Source organism: Diabrotica undecimpunctata, chromosome 6 (assembly GCF_040954645.1).
Source record: "Diabrotica undecimpunctata isolate CICGRU chromosome 6, icDiaUnde3, whole genome shotgun sequence".
NCBI classification, from domain to species: domain Eukaryota; kingdom Metazoa; phylum Arthropoda; class Insecta; order Coleoptera; family Chrysomelidae; genus Diabrotica; species Diabrotica undecimpunctata.
In genome coordinates, this window is record NC_092808.1 from 137,287,376 (window position 1) to 137,294,401 (window position 7,026).

Genomic DNA, 7,026 nt, shown 5'->3' on the forward strand with positions numbered 1-7,026 from the left:
ACTCAATAATGGCACGAGATTTGCTGGTTCGCCGAGGTTGAGCTACTGTCACAGACTTCACTATCAGTGGAAATAGTAGATGTTGTTTCAGGACATAAATCTGTTGCTGAAACTGCTGCTATAATACATCGTTTGGCATTCTCACCTGAATTTATTCCAGAAAATCCAAACGTTTTTAATCTTGAATCTAAAAATGTTGAGATAATTAAAGTTTTACTTTTCTCTATATTTCATAGCCGCTCAGTTAATCCAGTCAAAAAAGTTCTTAGATCTTAATCGGTTGGGAAAAATCTATTTTATTAAATTTCTGTAAACACTTATCAAACCATTAGACATGGGAATTACTAATTATGCAGTGTAGTATAATTCTCCACTAATAATTTTTGTAGCATTTTCGAATGGTTTTAGAATACTACATAAATGTTTAATATTTTTCCAATCAGTTTCATTTATAATAGGATGTTCCTTATCAATGAGTGCGACTGAACTTCTTCCAAGATGTAAAAAGTAGAGTTCCGACGAGCTGGAACAGCATTAAGCAATTTTAAAGGGATTTTTCCCAGGTTACGCTGATAAGACAATAACCTCTCATTAGCTGTATAACTCTTTCGGAAATAAGTTACAATCGTCTTGACTTTACAAAGAATTTCCTTAATTAATTTGTTTTTCAAACCGTCTTTGACAATTAAATTTAGTGTATGTGCCATGCAACCAAAATGGTTCCAGTTTAATTAAGAAATTATTGCATTTTTAATATTATTGGCATTATCAGAAACTGCAAGCAATATTTTGTTTTCTATAACCCAAGCCTCTATAATTCGCTGAAGCTCTTTCGACAAATAAAAGAACATAGTAAACTTAACATTACTATCTAAAAAATGAGCAGTTACACCAATATAGCTAATGGTCCAACAGATGTCCAACAGTCAGTAGTAATACAAAACTGTTGAACGTTGCTATTCGATTCGCATATTGTTATAATTAGCTATATTTAGAATCGCGGCTATTTTTATTTTTCCATAACAGTTGCTAACTACGATTTTCAAATAGCAGCTATAAAATCGCCGGTTGCGATATATTGCTCATCAATAGTAAATATTTATTAAAAAAATTGGTACAGTATATAAATTAGATTAGATTTAAATTTGTATATAGATTAGCGCGAAGTTTCATACTACGTCTTCTGTATTTTTAAAATTTAAGTAATATTTTTAAACTTGAATAAAGTAATTTTATTATTTATTTATTATGTATATTTCAAACAAATTATATTATATTAAAATAATTTAGTGAAATAATATGTTTGTTCCTAACGCCACCTGTTAACGTATTAAAAAAGCATACCTAAGTTGTTTACTTCTGACAGACCTGTCAAATTCAGACGTAATATTAAATTCATAATAAAATGTTAGTAAATAATATTGGATAGTAAATTTATTTATTATATAAACTAAATAAGATATTTAACAATAATAATTGTATTTATATGAAATATCTTTTAAGACGGCATCCGACATTTGAATTTTTTGTCCACTAACAGACAGGTGGGGTGTGACAAGCCCCAGCAACTGAAAAAGTTAAAGAATTCCAAAAAAGATCTTTACGTTTATTTTTTATTATTGTAATTTGTAGTAAAAAACATGTGATCAATAACAATATATGAGTTTAAGTTAAAATAAAGACAAAAGAAAAATGATTTTATGTATAATACGTAATAATAATAATAATAAATTATATTGCACTCTGTAATAAATTTGTATTCCAAGAAAAATAACCAAATTAACACAACTAAATTAAGACAAAAGAAAAATGATTTTATTTATAATTAATAAAACAAAGATGGCTAAATTAGTAAACAATACGAACTTGAATAATTACTCAAAATATGTACAATCCTTACAATAGATTTGGGCATGCTCAAGACAGAGGTAAATCTCGCAAGCCTCGCATACGTATTTGGTTCTTCTGTCACGAACCCGAGGACACTTAGAACATCTTTCCTGCTGACCTGGTCTCCTTTTCTTGGGTACTGGCTCTGATTGTTCACCCAATTTCTTATAGAACTACGCAGTTCTCGAGTTAACCTCGGATTTGTTACTCTATTTCGTTGATTGTCTTCTATTAATTGTTTTCCTAACTCTTTTAGGAAAATTCTCCTAGCAATTTTCACGTCATTATTGTTCACTCTGTAAATTATTTGGGCATTAATTCCTGCGGTATTGAAAAGGGAGAAAAAGATTGTTAGTGGCCAGCGGCGACTCCGACGTGAAACACTGTAAGATGCGGACATTTCATCCACGATATCAACACCACACTTACTAAAATTATAAAAAGATACTATCTCAGAAACTTTCTTCTCCGTATCATCCACCGAATTATTATTATGGAGAGATGACATCAATAATGTTACTTTTTCCTTTTTTGAGTGATAGGATATTAGTGTACAATTTTCTTGAAACCCGAACAGTGTAGAATACAAATCTCTATTGCGTACATTTAAAAATTCTGGAGGTATGTGTGGCTAATTTTTTCTAACTGTTCCAACCGCAGTGAGTTTGTGAGCATTTCGTAGGTTTGCGAGGAGTTTGTAGCTGGTATACCAGTTGTCAAACGTCACGTTCCGTTTTATTCCAGATATCGGGGCAACTAGACGATCTACAATATCTTTAGGGCTATTGCTTTGTCTAAAAGGTCCATCTGGCTGCTGACCAATATAAACCTCCATATTTACAAGGTATGTACATGCATCTACCAAAGCGTTTACTTTTATACCGTACTTAGCTAGTTTGTTCGGTATATATTGTCTAAGACTGCAGCGGCCACGAAACGCCTCCAATTTTTCGTCAATTGTTACATATTGAGACGGTGAATAGGCGTTCTTGTAGTTATCCACGAATCGGTCAACAATTCCTCGAATATGTGCCAATTTGTCCAGTATTAATCTGTCTGTTCTGTTCTTTTTATGATCAAACCTGTGCCATCCACATTCCATAGCTCACACAGACGACAATGATTATTTCCAAATGCACCGGCTAAGTATAAGAGGCCAAGTGCAGCTTTTATTTCTGAAGGATTTGTTTCTCCAAAGTGATTTGAATCTTTCCATTTTTCAACAATATTAACAATCATTTGTTCAAATATACATAACTAAAAACATTCGATAGGAGTTCTGGCGGATTTAGCATACGTTTAAACACCAGGTAGATATGTTGTAAGGTTTTCAGATATTGCTTAAACGTTTTTGTTTGGTACAGGTTTCAGCCATTTACTTTCATTTTTCCTACATATGGACTTCCATCTTCATCTGAGTTGTCTGTGATATCTGGAACGTCAACATCTTGAAGCTGGTCACGAAAGTTTTTAATTTTAAAATAGCCAACTATAATATTAAAAAAGTATTTTCTGGGTAACTAAAATAAGACAAATGTATATTTATCCAGCAATTTTGAGCTGGTACTTCACTAAAGTATCATTCACCAATAACTCAAATAGTTCGTAGATGTAGTTAAGAATTTAGTTTTTTCTATTTAGAATGACTACTGTTAAAACATGCAGTTAATTTCTATTGTAAATGGATCTAGTGTTATACCTATCAATAATCATTGTAGAATAATTGTAGAAAAATATTTCTAAAATATGTAGTAGTATTTCTTCATATTGGACATAATCGTTAAGAGCGTTTAGGGTAGTCATTATTACCAAAGGAGACGAGGTCTTCTGTAAAAATTATTTAGATAAAGTTTGAGTCATACATTCAAAATATTTTAAAATATACAGGTTCACCCATATTGACAAAGTTGAATATATTGTTTAATTTAACAACCCGTATATTTTTATATTTTTGGATTCTTCTCGATATTTTCGTTTTTGCAATATATGTTAGAGATATAAATGTTATAAATGTTTAATTTATTTCTCTGAACCATTTTGTCTTTTTATTTTAGAAAAGTCTAATAACCATTTTTGTATTTCTAATAATTATTTCAATAGTTACAACTAGTTGTTGTAATCGATATAATTTGACACCTTGAAGCGGCGTCCATTTAAAATAGCTAGAGGTCCTTTCTGTTGTTTTTTTATCCATTTGTCCCAGAAGATTCATTTAAGTACCCCTTTGTTTCATTTTTGTAGTTACCTCAATCCAATCCCCTTGCCACTCAACTTTTCTACTACCCCAGCTCTCCAAACAAACCCTAAGTGCCGTTCGCATAAGTATCGTATATTTTGCTTGACCTATTTCCACCCCCAATAATTTCTGTCCCAATATTTCAACCCCCATAGCAATACCCTATGTGGTAGGCAAAATATTACGTTACAATATACATCGACCTGAAAAAGGGATAGGTGTCTTAAGGAGCTAGTCCAGAAGCTACTTTGTGTTATGATTAATTGTAAAAAATACAAAAAGACGGTTATTGTTTGTAACTGTGTCACTGCTGTTGTATTAAAGAAATGCATTTTCCTCTTCCGTTTTCCTACTAGTTCTTTAAAAACTAAAGTTTTTAAAACGCAGTGTTTTTTAACATTTTATATTTTTTACAAAACTGACTTAGTTCTTTTTTTCTTACATAAAACTGACCGTTTTGTATTGTAATTTGTATGGTTCATAAATTAAGCTATTTCTTTACTTCCATCTCAATAAGCTGCATATCTTTACTTATTTTACTAATTTGTAGATAAACTGATGATCTGTATGAATTAATATACAAAACGTCTTCAATAAAATGATGAAGCAGTTGGTATCTTATATAAGTATCTTCTATTTAAGAACGTGGAATTTATACTTCATCCAGACATTAATAGGATATAAATAAAGAAACCCACTTTAAAAACAATATACATATTTAGTACTTAGTACTTAGTGTGCTAAGCTTTAGTAGAACTCAAAAATTTCAGCCAGTATAAATCCGGTCTTAAATCATTCTTTCGGATATATTCTTTAAAGAATATTCATGTAGATAAAGATATTATTTTTTTTTATTTATTTACGCTGCAACCACAAGGAATATTAGCGACTTTAAAAATATAATACAGATAAAGTTAGAAAAAATTACAATAATTGATACAGTCCTGAGTCTTCATAGCTTGATAACTTATTTTGTTTTTTAATATTCATGTTTTTTCCTAAGGCTTTCTTTATATTATTTCGAATAGTGTGCTTTTCTCTTGCTGCTTCATATGTTTTGCAACGAGTTAATATATATTCCACGGAGAGTGTTACTTGACAATTTTCACACATTGGCGGCACAGTCCGCGCAGAGGCGTTTATGTGTCAAATCACTGTGTCCCAGCCGCAAACGCGCTATTCTCACTTGATCGTGTCTATTCACTGTTGGTTGGAGCCACGGTTTCACTATCTGTTCGATTTCCTTGAGTTTACCTTGTGATGCACTCCACTTATTCTGCAACGCACTCATTACTTTATATTTTATTTCTGACTTGAAGTTACCAGAAGAAACCTCATTAATAAGATTGGAGTCCTGGCTAAAGGATGTTAAGCGGGCTAGTTCATCTGCCTCTTCATTTTCTTGTATACCTGAATGTAATAGAACAAACATGAAGTCGACAGTGATATTATTATTCTTTAGAGGAATTATTTACCGATGAGTCGGAATCTTCTTCCGACAATTAGGTTTTCACTGCAGAGAGTAAACCAATGTGTTAGCCAAGTTTTCGTATTAATTTGAGGCTTTTGGTTTTCATTCTTTTGTCGATTACAAAAGAATGAAAACCAATTTTTTGTTACGCTGATACGAGTACAATTTTGTTATGCTGATTATGTCTTTTGATCCTTGTATATTTTCGAATAGATCCACTACTTGATCGAATCTTAACAATTGCTTTTCCCTTTCTACATATTCTCTAACTGGTTCTAGTAATGTTTGGAGATTTGATATCTCATTTCTTAAGTTTTTGTCATCAGGTTTGGGTTCTTTCTTTAATTGAAGCTTAGGTTTTGAAAAGTTTTCTTCGGCGGGTGGCTTGATTGCATCTTCTAGGGTTCTTTTTTCGGTTGCTTTGTTCGAAGTTATCTGGGGTTCGTGAGAATTGATATGTGTATTTTTATTTAAAGGTAAGTGTTGATTTGTTTCAAGTGAGGTTGAGCTTGTAGAGTATGATTTATTAATGAATTTTGTCCCATTTCTGTTTGCATTGCACTGTCATTGTGAGTATGGTTAGAAGGTGAAATATTTGGACAATTAGCTGCCTGGTGTCCAGTTAATTTGCGCTTGAAACATGTTTCGTTTTAGGCTATAAATATGCGGTATGATATTTGCTCCAATTCGATGATAAAATATTCAGGGAGTACAAAGTTGTTTGGAAAAGATAAAACGAAAATTTGTCTTCGGAAGCTTAGAGTATGACTGGAGGCAGGATTGGTTGCTCCTATCCGTAGGTATGATATGTCTGAGAGAAAATTTAAACCTAGTTTTATTTATTCGTCCATTATTAAGTTAGAAGGTATGCTTGGACATGCATTGGACAGAATTTCCATTTACTTATTATTACATTACATTATTATCTTCTTTGTTTCTGCTATGAATTTATCTACTAAGTTTTTAGATGATAGATATATGAATATTCTACCGTTTGGTATACGAGATGCGAAAATTATATTTTTGGTTCTATATGCTGACTTAATCCATCAAGATAGTTATGAATTGAAATAGTGTTAGTGTTAAATAGAATAGCTTGATCTCTGTTTGGGATTATTATACTATGTTGTTGACTAACTGCTTTTAGTATGATACATTTTGTGGTAACTGACTGGAAGATGATCTTTTAAATGGATTTAAAATCCGACCAAAAACCGGTGCTGTTTTACAGATTTCGCTGTGATACCAGTTCATGGAAATTGGATAATACTTATAACTAATTGCAGTGATTTACTTAAATATCTAAATCCAAATAGATGAAAAAAGTATATTTTATTCATTTACGATTCCAATTATCAGTAAACAAATCACTTTCACTTAGTTTTTTACTTAATTACTTTTAAATTTACTTCAATAATTACTATTTAAC